The sequence below is a fragment of the Paramormyrops kingsleyae genome, unplaced genomic scaffold, assembly GCF_048594095.1.
Source record: "Paramormyrops kingsleyae isolate MSU_618 unplaced genomic scaffold, PKINGS_0.4 ups27, whole genome shotgun sequence".
NCBI lineage: Eukaryota > Metazoa > Chordata > Actinopteri > Osteoglossiformes > Mormyridae > Paramormyrops > Paramormyrops kingsleyae.
In genome coordinates, this window is record NW_027325965.1 from 1,183,238 (window position 1) to 1,202,199 (window position 18,962).

The 18,962-nt window shown below is 46.0% G+C and overlaps 1 long non-coding RNA gene across 1 annotated transcript in view; it reads left to right on the top strand.

The window, feature by feature from the left end:
• LOC140583970 (uncharacterized) overlaps window positions 1-18,962 on the top strand; it is a 129,418-nt gene that overhangs the window by 7,643 nt on the left and 102,813 nt on the right. The window lies entirely within an intron of this gene.

Below are 18,962 nucleotides of genomic sequence, written 5' to 3' on the forward strand. Positions count from 1 at the left end.
AGTGTGTGACAGATGTCAAATCACATGACCCAGTCTGTTCCCAAAGGTGAATCGAGAGATTCTGAGCTTAAGAGCCAGTAAGGCACAGTTTAAGTCTCTGTAGTGTTGTAAAGTATTAATGTATAATTCTTGTCAAATATATGGCCATCAAGGGGTGGAAATGAGCCAGTTTGAAGGCACAGAGAAGTGGATCATCACCATTAGAAGGGAAGTGCTGCAGCTCACATTTTTGCTCCTTTTACAACCGGGGTTATGAATCCCTGCACTAGAACTACTATCCTGCGCAGATTTCCGTAAATTCCCTAGAACTCCCTACAGCTCCTCCTAAGCCCGTGCAGGCCTTCAGCCCCATTGTCCTCCTGCTTTTGTTGTGCAAACACGGCAATTACCTGTGAACCCTGGCACATTTGCATTTGTGTACTCAGACTGCTAGCTGAAATTCAAGGCAGCCTGAACCTGTGTGTGACATGGGAACCTTCACTGAAGCTTGTCATATCTATTGTTGGGTGAGTGTGTGTGGGCCTGTGTGTGTGCGCTTGCCTGTGTTCTTGTGCATGCCTATGTACATGCGTGTGTCTGTACCTGTCTGTGTGCCTGCGTGTGTGCGTGCCTGCCTGCGTGCAATTGTGCGTGCGTGCGTGCCTGTGTGTGTCTGCGTGTGTGCCTGTGTGTGTGTGCCTGTATGTATGCGTACCTATGGGCGTGCGTGCCAGTGCGTGTGTGTGGGCCTGTGTGTGTGCGCATGCCTGTGTTCTTCTGTGCATGCCTGTGTACATGCGTGTGTCTGTACTTGTGTGTGTCTGCGTGCGTGCCTGTGTGTGCGTCCATGCCTTCGTGCATGTGTGTGTGTGCCTGTATGCATGCCTGTGTGTGTGTGTGTGTGTGTGCAAGTGTAACTGTGCATGTCTGTGTGCTTGCGTGCGTGCATCCCTGTCTGCGTGCGTGCATCCCTGTCTGCGTACCTGTGGGCGTGCGTGCGTGTTTGTGGGCCTGTGTGTGTGCGCTTGCCTGTGTTCTTGTGCATGCCCATGTACATGCGTGTGTCTGTGTGCCTGCGTGTGTGCGTGCCTGCCTGCGTGCAATTCTGCGTGCGTGCGTGCCTGTATGTGTCTGCATGCGTGCCAGTATGTGTCTGCATGCGTGCCTGTGTATGCGTGCGTGCCTGTGTGTGTCTGCGTGCGTGCCTGTGTGTGTGTCCGTGCCTTTGTGCATGTGTGTGCATGCCTGTATGTATGCCTGTGTATGTGTGTGCAAGTGTAACTGTGCATGCCTGTGTGCTTGCGTGTGTGCGTCCCTGTCTGCGTGCAATTGTGCGTGCGTGCCTGTGTGTGTCTGTGTGTGTCTGCGTGCGTCCCTGACTGTGTATGTACCTGTATGCATGCCTGTGTGCGTGCATGCGTGCCTGTCGGTGTACCTGTCTGTGTGCCTGTGTGTGTCTTCTCCGGAGAGTCGCCACCTTGTCGTGGTGGGGAGGCTTGCGTGTGCCAAAGATCCCGAGAGCGATACCGTCTGGAGCCACGCTCCTGGTAGGGTCACCCTTGGCGGTAAGGTTGAGGGGGAGGTGCCAGACAAAGCGCGACTCAAGAAAGACCTCAACAGCGGAGCAGGCGGAGGATTGTGTCCAGGCATGCAGGTGGATCACAACAACGGCTGTGAAGGTGGAAGAAGGCTGCAGCAGAGATGGACCTTCAGCTGTCTTGGAGTCCATGCCGTTGATAATAGGTTTGTCTCTGTCAAGGACCGTGTGGTGGCTGTTTATGCCCCAGTCTCCCCACATTAAAAGAAGCCACGCACAGGCGTCCACCTGTTGGGATAAGGTTTGTGGTTCGAGAATTGGCCTCTTCAGCCATCTGAAGATCCACAATAAGGACCCCCCAGTTGGACCATCATACTCGATTGCGAGTGATCGCCGATGATGCCTGTGTGTCTCTGTGTGCATGCATGCCTGTATGCCTGCGTACGTGCGTGCCTGTGTGCATGAGTGCCTGCCTGTGTACATGCGTACCTGTGTGCACCATTCACACCTATGGTCAACTTGGTAACTCCAATTAACCTCAGTATGTTCCCAGAGGCGGGTAGCACGGTGCTGCAGTGCTTAGCACTGTCGCCTCACATCTCTGGGACCTGGGTTTGAGTTTCTGCCAGGGTTCCATGTGTGGAGTTTGCATGTTCTCGCCGTGTCATCATGGGGTTTCCCCCCACAGTCCCAAAACATGCTGTGGCGAACTCAGGTTAGAGGGATGGTGGAGAGGGCAAATCAAACGCTGAAACGGAAATTGGCCAAAATTTCAGAGACGACAGGCCTGCCCTGGGTCGATGCAGGAAGGCCGATGCGTGTTTTGTCTCCCTCACGATATGTTACACTGGAGACCGTGGATGGGGATTTTCTGACTTATCTCACAGGTCTGCGGTGAGCGATAGGTGCAGCCTGGGACCAGGTTCGTGCCAATTGGAGGAATGCGGACGGTAAGCCGTTACAAGCTGTGACACCGCTCGAACCAGGGAACTGGGTGTTAGTTCGTGACTTGAGAGGGAAGAGATGGACCACGCCGAGATGGAGGGGACCACACCAGGTCCTGATGGTTACCCCTCACGCAGTGAAAGTGGAGGGAATCGACGCCTGGGTCCATCGGGTCCACTGCAGACGCGTGTCCGACCCTGGTGGTTCCTTCAAGACTGGCCCCCGAGAGGGTCACAATTGTGTGGAATCTACGGGATTCCGTACACCAATCATGATATGGCAGTCCTAAATCAAACATGCTCCGGCTCTTTGTCCGTCATGGCTGCTCTGCTGACTGCGTGCCTATTCACGGAGCAGACGGTCTCTTAGTCGAACTGAGCAATGGTTTGGGGTTTATTCCATCCCTTGGTGTAGCAGACCTTCAGACAGAGGTGGCTGCCCTGCAGACTGCAGTTGAAAAAGTGACCAGTCAGACACTTGACACTGTGAAGGCCGTTAAAGGTGAATTATCCACAGTGAAGCAGGTAGCTCTGCAAAACCGTGAGGCATTGGATCTCCTATTAGCTGAGAAAGGTGGTGTTTGTGCTATAGTGGGGAAAGAATGTTGCACGTACATCCCTGATTCCTCTCAGGCTGTGCAGGATCTAGAGGACGCAGTGCACAAACAGCTGTCTGAGCTACATGAAGAGCATGGCCTGTTTGAGTACAGCTGGGACAATTGGTTCTCACTGGTTTATCCGGGGTGATTAAACCATTAGTTTTTAGTATATTGCTTTTGCTTGTAGTGTTGCTACTAATCATATTGCTAGTTCTGTCTTCCCAGGCAAAATCTCTTATGTTCCTGCGGGCTCCCTCTTTTCCATACGTGGATGATCCTCCCATTCCTGCCTGGCTCTATGGACCTCAGAATTCAACTGGACCTTTTGGAACAAAGACTTAACTAGCCCTAACCCACCCGAACACGGGGAGAGCATGCAAGATCCACAAAGAAAGCCTCAACGGGCATCAAACCCAGGACCTTCTCACTGTGAGGCGGCAGCAGAAACCGCTGTGCCACCACACTGCCCACATATGAACATAAGAACATAAGAAATTTACAAACGAGAGGAGGCCATTCGGCCCATCAAGCTCATTTGGGGAGAACTTAACTAATAGCTCAGAGTTGTTAAAATCTTATCTAGCTCTGATTTAAAGGAACCCATGGTTTTAGCTTCCACTACACTAGCAGGAAGACTATTCCATACTCTAACTACACGCTGTGTAAAGAAGTGCTTCCTCAAATTTGTTTTAAAATGTTCTCCCGCTAATTTCCACTTATGGCCACGAGTTCTAGTATTTAGACTAATATTGAAATAGTCATTTGGCTGAACAGCATCCAGACCCGTTAGAATCTTATAGACCTGAATCATATCCCCCCTTAGTCTCCTTTGCTCAAGGCTAAACAGATTCAGTTCCGCTAACCACTCCTCATAAGACATTCCTCTAAGACCAGGAATCATTCTCGTAGCTCTTCGTTGCACCTTTTCTAAAGCAGCAATGTCCTTCTTGAGGTATGGTGACCAAACCTGCACACAGTATTCTAGGTGGGGTCTTACCAAGGAATTATATAAGTGTAACATCACCTCCCTTGACTTAAACTCCACACACCTAGAGATATAACCCAACATTCTATTGGCCTTTTTTATTGCTTCCCCACACTGGCGAGAGAGGGACATGGAAGCATCAACATACATACCTAGATCTTTCTCGTAATCAGCTACCTTTATTTCAGTGGAACCCATAAAATATCTGTACTTTATATTTCTGCTCCCTGCATGGATTACCTTACATTTATCTGTGTTAAATTTCATCTGCCAAGTATCAGCCCATTCGCTAATTAAATCCAGATCCCTTTGAAGCCTCTCTGCTGCTAGATCAGTATCTGCTACACCGCCCACCTTGGTGTCGTCTGCAAATTTAACCAATTTACTGTATGTATTTGTGTCAATATCATTAATGTAAATTAGGAACAATAGTGGTCCTAAAATTGAACCCTGCGGTACCCCACTATGAACGGAGGCCCACTGTGACATTGTGCCTCTAATAACTACTCGCTGCTTCCTGTCAGTTAGCCAGTTTTTGATCCAAACTGCCACAGTTCCTAAAATCCCTGCAGCTTTAAGCTTTAGCAAGAGCCGTTTGTGGGGGACAACATCAAAGGCCTTCTGGAAATCTAAGTAAATCACATCATAGGCCTTTTTGTGATCAATTTCACTTGTAGCTTCCTCAAAGAACTCAAGTAGATTCGTTAAGCAGGATCTACCTCTCCTAAATCCATGTTGGCTATCCTTTAGAATGTTATTTGCATCTAGGTAATCTACCATTTTCACTTGAATTATAGCTTCCATTATTTTTCCAGTAATGCTAGTTAAACTGATTGGCCTATAGTTTGCTGGATTACTTCTATACTTCTATAGATTCTAACGGGTCTGGATGCTGTTCAGCCAAATGACTATTTCAATATTAGTCTAAATACTAGAACTCGTGGCCATAAGTGGAAATTAGCGGGAGAACATTTTAAAACAAATTTGAGGAAGCACTTCTTTACACAGCGTGTAGTTAGAGTATGGAATAGTCTTCCTGCTAGTGTAGTGGAAGCTAAAACCCTGGGTTCCTTTAAATCAGAGCTAGATAAGATTTTAACAACTCTGAGTTATTAGTTAAGTTCTCCCCAAACGAGCTTGATGGGCCGAATGGCCTCCTCTCGTTTGTAAATTTCTTATGTTCTTATGTTCTTATCCGTTAACCAGTTATCAATCCAGGTCGCTACAGTTCCTAAAATACCTGTTGCTTTGAGTTTAAATAAGAGCCTCTTGTGGGGGACAACATCAAAAGCCTTTTGGAAATCTAAGTAGATGACATCATAGGCCTTCTTATCATCAACTTCCTGAGTAGCTTCCTCAAAAAACTCCAACAGATTTGTTAAACAGGATCTACCTCTCCTAAATCCATGCTGGCTATCCCTCAAAATGTTATTTGAGTCCAGGTAATCTACCATTTTCTCTTTGATTATAGCCTCCATAACTTTACCAGTTATACAAGTTAGACTGATTGGCCTATAGTTTGACAAATTACTTCTATCCCCTTTTTTGAAAATGGGCGTTATGTTGGCATGCTTCCAATCAGAAGGTAAGGGTCGGCAAATAATATCCCTCATCTCTTTTAACACTATAGGTAAGATGCCATCAGGGCCCTGTGATTTATTTATTTTGAGCTTAGCTAGGCTTTGCAAAACATCAGCTTCAATTATATATATATTAGTTATAGACGATGTTGGATTAGTAATAAGAACTGGTAAGTTACTAGTGTCCTCAACAGTGAATACCCGTGCAAAACTATCATTGAACTCATTTACTATGTCAATGTCGTTTTCAATTATAAGACCCTTACTATCCTGCAGATTAGTAATTCCAGCTTTTAGAGCTCTTTTAGAATTAAAATACTGGAAGAAACTTTTAACGTCATCCTTAGCCTCCAATGCGATCTTCCTTTCGACATTCCTTTTAGCTCGTCTAATGTCATTTTTTAATTCAGCCTGTAGATTTAGATACTCTTGCTTTATTATGTCATCATCAGTTATTTTCCATCTCTGGAACAAAGCCCTTTTCCTCCTTACTTTATACTTTATTTCCCTATTAAACCACCTAGGTTTCAATTTCCTAGATTTATTCTTGCTGGAAACAGGTATGAAGTCCTCTTGCACTTGCAATAATGTGCTTTTAAAAAATTCCCATGCCTCTTCAACAGTTTTGTTATTTAACTCCATCCAGTTCACAGTTTCTAGTTTTAATCTCATACAATTGAAGTTAGCCTTCCTAACATTATATATTTTTGATTTGGACTTTGCTCTTCGGGCACTAAACTTAACCTCAAATTTAACCATGTTATGATCGCTACTGTCAAGTGGTTCTAAAACGTCTAATTTACCAATCCTGTCCTGGTTATTAGACAAAACAAGATCAAGAATGGCATCTCCCCTGGTAGGGGTGTTAACAAACTGAGTAAAAAAACAATCCTGTACTAATTCCACCATCTCAAGTTCATTTTCAGAAGAACAAAGGGTAGGACTATTACAGTGCCTACTTATAATATAATTTTTTGGGGCTTTCCATTTCCCCCCAGTTACATACTTAACTAACCTCCCTGCCCCCCCAGTCCCTAGTTTAAACATTCCTCAACTACTCTACAAATACGCCTTCCCAGTACACTGGTTCCCCTCCGGTTCAGATGCAACCCATCCGGCTTGAACAGGTCCCACCTGTTCCAGAAGGTCCTCCAGTGCCCCATAAACCTAAACCCCTCTTTCCTACACCATCCTTTTAGCCACGCATTTAATCTCCTTATCTCAGCTAACTTAGCCTGACTTGCGCGTGGCACGGGGAGTATTTCAGAAAATACCACCATGGACGTTCTGCTTCTAAGCTTATTGGCGACTTCTATAAATTTATCCTGCAGAACAGCCCTTCTACCCTTGCCTATGTCGTTGGTGCCAACATGCACCACGACAACTGGATCCACCCCAGCTGGTCGCAAACCTTGACCATGAGTGAGTCCACTAGCTTACATCGCTCGCAGATGAAGTCCGACTGGACACTAACGTCCAGAAGGGCAAACATCTTGCAAACGCAACACTGAGCCGGCCCCATAATTAACTAACTCACTATGGCCCCGTACTCCCAGCCCAGTAAATTTATATAGTGTATTTAACTATAAAGATTAATTTGCGTAACAATAAATGCAGTAACGTGCGGAGTACACTAAAATAAGTTATTACTTGTGTTAAAATGGAACTTAATTATTATTTTATTTAAAATTTTAAACCTGATAAATTTACTACTACTTACCAGAAGAACCTCTGCCTGAACCAAGTATGAACTAAAAACAAGGCGAAATCGAAGTTGCTCTTGGGAGGTCGAAAAACCACAAAAACCCCCTCACAGCAGGCTACTGCCGGAGCGGGAAAAAAGTGGAAAATGTCCTCCCCGGCCCCGACTGGCGACCGAGCAAAGCTCAGGAGCAACTGTCCTTTTCCGGCGCCGGGTAGTGATACCGACGTTAGATACTATTAGTTATAATCGCCCTGCGGGTGTTTGTTACGGAGTTTAAACGCGGACAGAAAAACGCCGCTCACGCGACACCCGCAGCTCTCTGTCGGTAATAATCGCGCTGTTAATTAACAGACAGGACAGACAAGCACTCACGCCGACCGAAATAAGAACAATAAATAGAAATAAACAGCCACCCACGTAAACAGGTAAAGCACACAAACACTCAAAACACTCCAAAAAACAATCCCAAACAATCCCAAACAATCGCTGCAGCTCAACACCACTCTCTCGCAGCAATCCCAGCAATCCTCGCAGCAATCCCAGCAATCCTTCTTTGTGCCAGTAGCTCTGGTTCTGGGTATCTTACTATAGGTAAGATGCCATCAGGGCCCTGTGATTTATTTATTTTGAGCTTAGCTAGGCTTTGCAAAGCACTGACGTGGAGAATTCCTCCCGCTGTGCAGTGTCCTTTGCAAGTGGAGGAAGTTCATGCCGAACTTTATTCACCGTGCCCAGTAGCGTTGTTTTGCGCTGAAGCAGTCTGTGTGACAGTGCCAGTGAGGTGAAGAAATTGTCCGTTGTGACATTTCTCTCATCATCCAAAAATGGCTCCATCAGATTCATGACCACGTTCTCTGCCAGCCTCTCCCACTTCTGACGACTGGGGTCCTTTCCGAAGTAAGGGGATGCATTGCAGACATATTCGGTCTCCAAATCTGCGGCCATCCAGAACTTGATCCCAAATTTGTCCGGCTTGGATACGATATACTGCTTGAATGGACAAGGAACCTTGGTAGGGAACAGCCGTTCATCTATGGTCATGTGTTCTCCTGGAGTGAAACTCTCAGCACAGTTCTTAGTGAAGCATGTCCAAATGTCAGAGATCGCAGCAAATTTGTCTTTATTAGTCCCACAAGTGGAAAATTGCATCGTCACGGCAGAAAAGTGGACAGTGCAAGACAAGAGTAGCAAAATTAAAAATAATAGAATAAAAACTGTACCAACAGTACAGTATAAAAAGTGCACTATACAAACAATCTGGAAACATAAATTTGGATGAGTATATTGAAAAATATTTATATATATATGTGTGTATATGTAAACAGATAAATATATGTATGTATAAATAGAGTGTATGTATATTATGTACAGAGTGGATATATAAATATATGTACAGAGTGGATATATAAATATATGTACAACACTGGATATATCTATATGGACAGGCACGCAATGGAGTGACAGGGATTGACAAGAACTAATATTGCACATAGAAACTACCATGGTGTATTGGATGTGTGTGTTTGTTAGTCTATGTGTGTGGGGTCAGCTGCAAGGACTTTGTTGCAGAGTCTGACAGCGAACAGCATTTGAGCATAAGTATCTGAGTGAAGGTATTTGTTAACCTGGAGAGGCGCTTCTATGGGGTCACCTGTCTGTGTGGGACCATGTTGTTCATACTGCAGACAGTGAGTACATTACGCCTGCCTGTCCATGTTACATCATTGTAGCAGGATTGACCTGATCAAACTTAGGCATCTTGAGTGTGAACTGGATCATTAGCACCTAATAGCTGTGCTTTTATTATAGGTGCTCCACATTTTATTTACATTTTAAAAATATTTCTCCTCTTTCCATATTTAGCTGTGAGGTCTTCGGCAATGCCACCCGTTTTGTGTCACACTGTTGGGTGTCAGCAGGAGCCAGCTGACTTTCTATTTACTTGTCTCACCTCGTCTCAGTGACCTCCCATCATCAGCAAGGAACGGGAGAGATATACTGTATGTTGTCAGCTGAGCTCTAGTCTCCTTCTTATGTTCCCCTTCTGTTCAGGTAATGACCAGCTCCTTTTTTGAAGCTTACTCCAGCCTGAGATTTGGTTAGTCTGTTGTTTGACTAAAGTGTTTTTAACTTCCACAGAACTCTGGGGGCTGGCCGGGGATGGTCAACTTCCTGTGCAGGGTCACAGGGGGTCTGGAGACTATCCTGAAAGCTATGGGCACAAAGCAGGGAATAACCCAGGACGTGGTGCCAAGTAGGGCTGCACGATTTGGGGAAAATATCGAATCGCCATTTTTCTGACAGAAATTGCGATTACGATTTGATTTGCGATTAAATTTTTTTACTGTATGTCAAGCTTCAGTTCAATATTCAGTGTGTAGTCATTTTAAAACATATGACACAGGATGAGATACCATCAGTATTAACTGGTCTATATTCTAATGCAAGGATGAGAATTTAAAGATGTGATGTGTCAAGTTAAACAAAGTAATAATGAAAACAATTGCAGCATAAAGAAAAATAGCGATCTTGCAGGTAACGCCTCAGTGGATCTGTTTGGGCGGTAGGCGAACTGTAATGGGTCTATGGAATTTGGGATGGATGAACAGATTAAGTTCTTTACCAGCCTTTCAAACACCTTCATGGCCAGAGATGTTAGGGCTACCGGGCGGTAGTCATTCAGGCTGGAGGGCTTGTTGTGCTTCGGAACGGGAACTGTGGTGGACCGTTTAAAACACGTTGGCACAATAGACAGAGCTAGGGACTCATTGAAGATCTTAGTGAAAACACCAGTCAGCTGATCAGCGCAGCATCGCAGGACTGAAATCCCGTCTGGTCCCGCTGCTTTTCTGATGCTCACCTGCTTCAGAGCCCGGCGCACATCGCGCTCTGCCAGGCTAACCAGAGCCGCGCTGCTGTCCTCGCTCACCGAGATCAGACTGTTGTTGTGAGCTGTTTATCTCAAACCGTGCGAAGAACGCGTTCAGCTCGTCGGCGAACACAGCGTAAGTGCTCAACGCAACGGCGTGTTTATTCTTATAGTCCGTGATTGTATATATTCCTTGCCACAGTCGGCGGGAGTCATGAAGATGAAAATATGACTCCACCCGTTTCCGGTTTTAACAGCAGGCGCTGTTAGAACTACTTAAGACTTCCGAGTTGGCGTGTAATCAGCGTGGACGCTGGTAGCTATGACCATGCTGGGACTGATGTATCTCCAAGCTTAACTTCTGGCGTATCCTGCTAATACTGGGACAGGTATGTGTTGTTAATCCTGTACATGTCTTTGTCATGTCAGGATATTATGATTGGCCTGTTTGCATTTTTACCGTGTCCATGTTGTATTGTTTGTTTCAGAACATTACACTGCAGTCTGGGGTAACCTGTTGCATGTATTGTTTGCCCCGGCTGTTTTAAACTGTTTTGTATACTACCCAATTGGGAGTTAAGTGTTGCTTTATTCAGTGTGTGTCAGGGTCAGCCCCTGCTGTGGTCCTACCGAGTCCTGAACTGCAAGACTTTCAATGGTCACTTAAGGTACCTGAGTACTGTGAGGGTTGCAGGGTATTGGATTGAAGTGTATATTAGGATAAGTGGGTTTGCACAGTCACGTGTGGTATAGAAACCCTAGCTTCCCACCAGTGTGTCTACCCGCCCTTGGTTCAATAGGCCTCTGTCCCAATGTCTTGGTGATTTGTTTTCTTTTTTCATCTTCCCCTTTTTGTCTGTTTACTGTCCCTTCCCCAACATCAAGGTAGTGACCTATTTAATTGGTGACCAATCAAGAATATTTGTTGTTAAAGGTTGTACTTTTATATTTCTGTAAAACCTGCATCTGTACTTCTTATTAGAGCATTGTTCCCTTGCTCTGGCACACTCAGTAGGTAGTGAATCGCAAGGGGTGGCGTAGTCAGTGTACAGTAAGGGGCGCCACAACTAATAACACTCAAAATACCGTAATGTTCATCATAACAGAGTGGCTGTTCTGTCCTGAAACCGTAAAGCTGGAATTTTTTTAAACATAATATGCATTTTATAAAAAGAAGTTCTCAGATGACACCGCCATTAAGACTCAAAAAATTGGCCAAAAATGATGTAGAGAAGTGCAAACGTGATGAAAGTCGTACCCCTCTTTGCACAACCTCATAAAGGTTTTGTTTTTTTTAAATGATCATTCTGGTTTTTTTTTTTGCAACCAATTTTTTTATTGGGTTTTACTACAATGCACAAAAAAGTGACACATCAAAAACTGTTCAACATACAAAACAAAAAAAACACCAGAACCAAACCCCCCCCACCGGAGCAAGACATTAAAGGAAACAAAAGAATATACATCTATATACATACACAGTAATATACATACAGCAATAATAAATAAAACACATACACCTATAAATGCAAATGCATGCACACCCCCAGACATCCACATAGATACACAACACACACACCAAATATATTGCCATATAGCATATCTACATAACCGTACCAGAACATAAGAACATAAGAAATTAACCAGACACAATAGGTGATGTGCTCTCCTCAATGTACTGTAGTACAAGTGAAGCATTACGCTCCCAATTTTTGATAGTAACGTCTGAGGCACCATTTATTCAAGCAGCAGACAGCTCCAACATGATCAGATTGTAAAGGGAAGCCCTCCAGACTATGAAAGTGCAACGACTCGGGTCTTTCCACCTTGAGACCAACAGAAGCTTTGCAGCGACAGAGGATAAAGAAATCGTCTGTTGCTGAGAAGGGGAAAAAGAAAGGAGAGAGAACTCTAAGAGTAACAGAGATTGAGGAGAACAAGGGACAGTCACATCCAGCAGATCAGAAAGAAAGGAGGAGACCGCATACCAAAGAGCGGCCACAGGTGGACATTCCCAGAACATACCAAGGGCTCTAAGTGGGCACAATTTACAAAGGGTATCAGGATCGAGAGCCATAGCGAAGCGCAATCGTGGAGTACAGTACATCCTGTGCACAAAACTAAACTGAACGTGCTGGTGATTGGGATTTCTAGAAGCCCGCTTAATATTTTTAAAAATGGTGCGCCAGCACAATGGAGAAGGAGAAGAGATATCACCCCATTTACGGGCAACAGGTGGAATAACCTGACCAGCATTACGCAAAAACATGTCCAGCGTGGAGACTGGTCTATTAGATTTGGACAGGGAAGCCACAAATTTGCAAAAGGGGTGAATAGGCAAAGGAGCAGAGAAGGAAATCCCACATGTTCTGAAGACAGATCGCAGTTGTAGAAAGAAAAAGAAGGAAGAAGGAGGGATAGGAAATTTAGAGCTGAGAGCCTGGAACGTGAGGAGGCCAGAGTCATCAAATAGATCACCCAAAACACGGATTCCGGACGAGATCCACCGGGAGTTTGTGATGGGCTGACCACCAATGTTAAGCGCTCTATTAAGAAATACTGGTGTATTTGAGTGCCAGACAGGGACAGAGCCAGTGCGCTTCTCGACCCGATGGAAAATCTGCACAGCATAAGACACAATTGAGCCTAGCACAGGTTTAGCTGCCTTAGCTTTCAGGGAGAGAAAAGGGAGATGTTGCAGCTGATGCGGACGCGCCAGATTCTCCTCTATTGGAAACCAGGAAGGCGGTGATGGGGGAGGCTGAAGCCAGTGCCAGACCGAACGGAGAACAAAGGACCAGTGGTACCATTCATATTCCGGTAGAGCGAGACCCCCATCATCTCTAGAAAGAGTAAGAAAGGAGTACCTTATGCGAGGCTTGCGGGCATTCCAGAGAAAGGACGTTACTGTCGACCGGACATCTTTCAAAAAGTGGGAAGGGGGCGGCAAAGGAAGCATAGCACTTAAGAAATTTAAGCGGGGCAAAAAAAAAATTTCCCAGAGGAAACTCCAATTAAGCCTGTCAAAGGCCTTCTCGGCATCCAATGAGAAAAGAGCAGTGGGAGAATAATCATTTTTAACAATATGCAGAAGACGACGCATATTGTTGGCTGCGTAGCGAGCTGAAATAAAACCAGTCTGATCGGGATGTACAATCTTAGCTATCATTAACTGAAGGCGGCGAGCCAACACCTTAGCCAATAGCTTAACATCAGAGTTCATTAAAGATAGGGGACGGTAGCTGGAACAATCAGCAGAGTCTTTGCCCTGTTTTAAAAGCAAAGAGATTATCACAGAATTTAAAGCGGGGTGGAGCTGAGAGGAGCGTATGGCGGAGGACAGCATACGAAACAGAGGGGAGGCTAACTGTGCCCAGAAGGTGAGCAGCACCTCAGCTTGAATACCATCCATCCCAGGAGCTTTATTCTTAGAAAATGACTTAAGGGCCTCAGTGAGCTCACAAAATGTAATGGGGGCTTCCAGTAGTAAGGCATCCTGCTGAGCAAGTATAGGGAGAGAAGCCAGGGAAAAAGGCGAGTCCAGGGCTGTCTGAGATGGAGGGCTGTCGGATAAGTAGAGATCCTTATAGAAATCAAGAAAACGGTCATTAATTTCAGAAGGGTTGGTGGTTACAGCTCCATCCTTGAATTTTACACTTGAAAAGTGTCACACTGGCGGAGCCTAAGCGCCAACAACTTACCAAGCTTAGCTCCACTAGCGTAATACCGTGTCCTAGTGCGATGTACAAGAAATTCAGCCTTACGCAAAAGTAAACCATTGCGTTCGGCCCGCACCCTGGCGATACGAGCCTCATGCGCTTGGTCCAAATGCACCAATGCACTCCAAATGTGTCTCCTGCAAAAAAGCAATGTCTATTTCTAAACAAAATGTCTGTGACACTAGAGCGCTTCTGAGGGGTCGAAAGCGTCCTCACGTTCCAGGTAGCCATAACTAAGTTAGCCATCAGCAGCTATAAAAGACATAGATCCACAGCACAATACTGGAGAGAGAGAGACAAAGAGGGAGACGTCAATAGAGTAGCACATCGTTAGAGAAGGAATTAGTGAAAACCCATAAACAAATAAGCTCCAGTAATACAAACCCCTAACACCCCATAAGACAGAACACCATCATCCAATGAGCCGAAGGGCGCGAACCCCAAGGCAAAACAACCACAAAACACCCCCCTCCCCCCCATCCCCCCAGAACAGCGCGGGGCCAAAAGCCAGCGCGTGACACGCAGGGGATAAGGCATGCGTGAATACTCAAGCCCGCCGGCCACCCCCGGCGTAAACTACAAAGCAAAATCAACTATAGAACAGACACAAAATCGTTAACAGAAAAGCACCCGATTTATATACTCCACACGCACAGTGTGACCGCAATATAATAACAGGCAAACAACAAAGCAGACCGAATAAGCATATTAAATTGGCCAGGACCCGGTGGAGGTGAAAGCGCCGATTGCCTGAAGAGCTTCTTCTGGGTCGGTAAAAAACCACTGGTTACCCGCAAAAGAAAGGCGAACTTTAGTCGGGTACAACAGAAAAGCAGGAACACCAGCTTCCCGAGCCTTCTTCAGAACGGGGGACATAGCCTTGCGAGCTCGGGCCGTCTGGGCGCTGTAATCGGCGAAAAAAAGGATTTTTCGTCCCTCGAAACAAACCGGCAATCTCCGAGCCTCCTGCAGTATAATCTGCCGTTCGGTGTAGCGTAGGAGATTCAGAACAATGGGGCGCGGGCGCAAACCATTGCCACTGCCGGCAGACACCCGATGAGCCCTCATCACTTCGGGACTGAAGTTGGTAAGACCCAGAAACCACTTCGCCCACTGAAGATCCAAAAACCGCAGTAAGTTGCCCTTCTCCACGTCTTCCGGAACCCCGACGATCCTGATATTATTTCTCCGCTCCCTATCCTCCTGCTCGGCAAGCTTATTACGAAGGAGACCAACTTCGAAATTGAACCCCAGTTCAATTTCGTGTTTCTGGACTTGGCCTTGAAACAACTCAAAAGATTTACCGATCTTTTGCTGCTCCACCTTCAGATCGCCGACATCAGCCCTCAGATCTGTAAAATTCCTCTGGAAGGAGGACGGCAGGTTTGTATGGAGAGACTCGATCTGCTCCTTAACAAACTCTTTTAACCTGCAAACATCCGAACTCAGCGCGTCAGCGCTGCCCGCCATGTTGCCAGCGCTGACGCAACATGCCCGCACATGTTTTTGTGCTTTCTTCGCCGGACTTGCGGTCGAAGATTGAGGAGGTGTTCTGCGCCCAGAGTGATCCATAATAGCAGTAAAGTTATGCGGACGAGTTCAGCAAAGTAAACCAAAATAAAAGTGCCTGATAGACATTCAAAAAAACGGGAAACCGGCGGTAGGACTTGGGGAGCGAGACTAAAACGCCGCCATGCACCACTGAGCGTCACGTGGTCCCTCACCCCATGAAGGTTTTAAAAAAATGAGAGAAAAACAAAGAGCAAAAAAATAAACATTAAAACACGCCAAACAAAACAATAAACAGGACAGAGCTGCTGTAACTCGCTGCTGATGAGAGAAAAAAAACAACAAAAAAAAACAATAGTCGGTAGTGGCAGCCCTAACGTCAACAGTATAAACAGAGAGCACCAGTGATAAAACAATATAAATAAAATTAAAGTAATGGAAACAACATAGACAGACACAGCAACGGTACAGCATGAGGTAATAGTGGCAGTGTGAGGAAATGTTAGTGTCATGTCAGACAGTGTGTGAAGACGATGTCTTGGAAGCTGTGTGCCCGAGGAACTTGACCCTGTTGATCTGCTCCACACCATCCTCTGCGATGTAGCTAGGACTTTGGAGAGTCACCTGCTTGTCAAAGTCCAGGATCAGCTACTTGGTTTTGCTAACGTTGACGGTGAGGTTGTTATCTCGACAGCATCCTTCAGGATCTCTGACCTCCTCATCATCGTTGCAGATCAGACCAATGACGGTGGTGTCGTCAGCAGCTTCAAGATGGAGTTGGAGCGAAACTTGGTTATGCAGTCGTGGGTGAAGATGGAGTAGAGCAGGGGGCTCAGCACACTGCCCTGCGGGGTTGCCCGTGTTGGTGATGATGGAGGAAGAGTTCTTCCCACCAATGCACACTTGTTGGGAGTCTGCCGGTGAGAAAGTCCAGAATCCAGTTACAGTACATGGTGAAGAGCTGACCCCAAGTTCAGGAGCTTAGCCGTGAGCCAGCATGGAATGATTCTGTTGAAGGCTCAGCTGTAGTCCACAAGCAGCAGCCTGATATAACAGCTTTTATTGTCCAGGTGAGCCAGGTTGGTGTAGAGTGCCTGGAAATATTCCTGCAAAACACACAGAATACATTAAGAGTACCCATTTTTCCACAGGCCAACAGAGCAACTAACCCCAGAGGTTGACCAGGATTACACTACAGCTTTGGAGGACTATGTTCAGCCAGATCTGATATGCATACAAGACACATACTGAGGGGGTGTACCTGCGTTAATGTGGCTCTGACTGCTGGACTGCAGCAACACCCTGGCTTCCTCCATCTCTGAACCCTCTCACCCTCGCTGGCAGCACCTCGGGGCCTACAAATCCCAGCATTCAAGAGGTGAAAACACAGACCCAGAGGGAAATTGGGAATAGCCTGTTAAATGAGGCAGAAGCAAAAACATCCTTTCACTGTGCTCTTTATTCGTGTCTGTATAAATCTCACCGAGTGGAACTTTACAGATTAAATACTGGCTGAGAATGTAAATGTAAACGCTGATAAGGAGTCAGGAACATAAAGTGCTCATGTAGTGCACACCTGGGTCCAGAGGGCACTTGTTCAGGTGGAAAACTGAACAGGCATCCTTCATGCTAAATCACAGCCGGTGCTGCTCAAGATGATGGACACTGTGGGGAAAGAGATTTGAATGAAAAGACACACAAGAGTAACAGTGCAGACTGTGAATGAGTCTTTGGTCACGTCTCCCCAGCTCATGCCTGTGCCAGGCTCCATACTGACCCTAAAACTGTCTTTACACACAGGAAACTCACAAACTCAACACAATATGATCCTTACCTTGCCTGGGGAGTTTCACCTGGTTACTGAGATGCCAGGCAGCACAGACAGTCTTACCAGCAACAGATCCGCTATTAAGGGGTGCGAAGCATCTGCTGCCAGCACATGGCTTTACGTCTGTCAGCTGCATTTGTGCTGCTCCTCCCTCCTATAAAGCAAACGGTATTGAGATTGTGCAGAGTGAGGGACTTAGGGAGTAATACAGAAGAATAAAAGCTGAATCCCGTATCCAGGCGAGATGCGTGGCTGAGAGGCTGATGAACGTTTCAAACTCTTACCTCCACCGTACTGACAGCTGTTGTGCTGCTGTGGCGTCATGGCATCAAAATTCTGTTTCTCCAGGCAAGAAAACAACCAAGACCAACCTTAATTATCTAAAGACTTTGAAGACTGATATAAATGGTAAATACGAGACGTGAGTACCACCCAACACTACCTGGTACTTACTGAATACTAAGTCATGCAGAAATGTAACCTAAAGTTAATTATGGGGACACGTGCCCGTCCGCTGCAGGTCTATTAAACTCTTTCATACTTAAAGAACGCTTACAGTTATTACTTTATAAGGACTAATAAAACTGCAGTAAATTTATGGAATATATACTGCAGCAACTACTTTTTGGTCATTTATTAAGTAACTGACTAATATTTTCCTGCGGGATCTTCTAATTATGTTGAAATAAAAATGTAACTTACAGCGTAAAAACATGGAATCCAGTCAGAAGCGCATGGGCCTCTTGTGCGGTGGAGGAGAACTTGAGCCGCTGGTGTCATCGGACTCGGCCTTGCGCTTCCTCTGACTGGTGCCAGCGGGCCTCTGAGGAGGCCTCTCCTCCTGCCTCACGCCCCATGTTCGCAGAGAACTGCTCACATGCACGGAGACATGCACGGACATGACCACGGTGTGGTCATCACCATTGTCCGTAATGCTCCAGAGTCCCTCGGGGATGCTGAGCTCATCCAGCTTCCGCAGGTAGTTGCGGCCTTCGATCTCAAGCTGCTGCCACGTGCTGTTAGGGCCCACAGGGATCCAGAAGGTGGAGCTGGAGGGCTCAGCATGTTCTGGCTCAATCTGACTTCCAGGTTGAGTGTCAGAAGCCACAGATAAGGATGGAGATGAGGGCTCATCTTCACCCCAGGCCAAGGGGAGAGCCTCAGGAAGCCCATTAGCATCCTCAGTCGTGGATGCTGGAGCTGCAGGGGAAGCCTCCCTTCTAGAGCTGGGTGATGGCAGCTCCTGTCCGTAATGGTCATCCTCCTCAGCTGGTGATTCTCCATCCCCATGCTGGACACCAGTCTCTGTACCATGATGTACCACTTGCAGCCGTGCAGTTGCTACTTGCAATAGGCTGGGATCCAACTCCTCCCCAGTGAGCCGGCAATAAAATGAAGGGACACTGAGGGCCAGAGACTGCAAGTTCTCCATGGTCAGTGGGCTCCTCTCGAAGTTCACGACCAGAATGGAGATGAACTTGTCCTCCACAAACTCATGAACTGGGACAAAATGGAACACAGAGAGATATATAAGAACATGACAATAACTGGATAAATACTCTACTACAAAATCAGTTTAAAATGAGTCCATGGGCTTCAGATTGTCAGATAAATGAAATAATGTGAATTACCGATAAAGCTAAGAAAGCTAAACCAGAAGACAACATCCATGCATACGCTTACTCTCACACATATCCAAATGAATAAA